This window comes from Mya arenaria, chromosome 10 (assembly GCF_026914265.1).
Source record: "Mya arenaria isolate MELC-2E11 chromosome 10, ASM2691426v1".
NCBI classification, from domain to species: Eukaryota; Metazoa; Mollusca; class Bivalvia; order Myida; family Myidae; genus Mya; species Mya arenaria.
In genome coordinates, this window is record NC_069131.1 from 7524614 (window position 1) to 7525101 (window position 488).

Below are 488 nucleotides of genomic sequence, written 5' to 3' on the forward strand. Positions count from 1 at the left end.
TGTAGTATTGTTTCAAAGCTTGACATTGACGGTTGGAACTGTGTGCAATATCATTTACATGAGATTATGTATTGTATTTGTTACGGGATAAAACAAAACAAAAATCGATACATATATTATGAATCTATGTTTGAATAATGTTAGGGACTTGTCTGCTGTCTGGAAAACCTTAAATGTGTGGGTGTGGATATGTTTTGTGCGACATGTTTAGTTAATATTTTCTAGTCCATTCAAGAACAAAGATGAAAAAAAAACACAAATCAGTTATGTCCTATGGATTAGGTGAGGCACGGGCCAATAATCATATTTCAACATGATCGTTAATCAAAACCTTTTATAATCATAAAAGTTCGAAAAGCTACAAGCTTCTCTGAGTACTGTCCCTTATACGTTTAACTTTGTTGTACAAGTCTCGTGATTGGTCATTATGCCGAGCTTTAAACAACGATTGCATAGCGTTATCATTACCCTTCAACAGCTCAAGCACG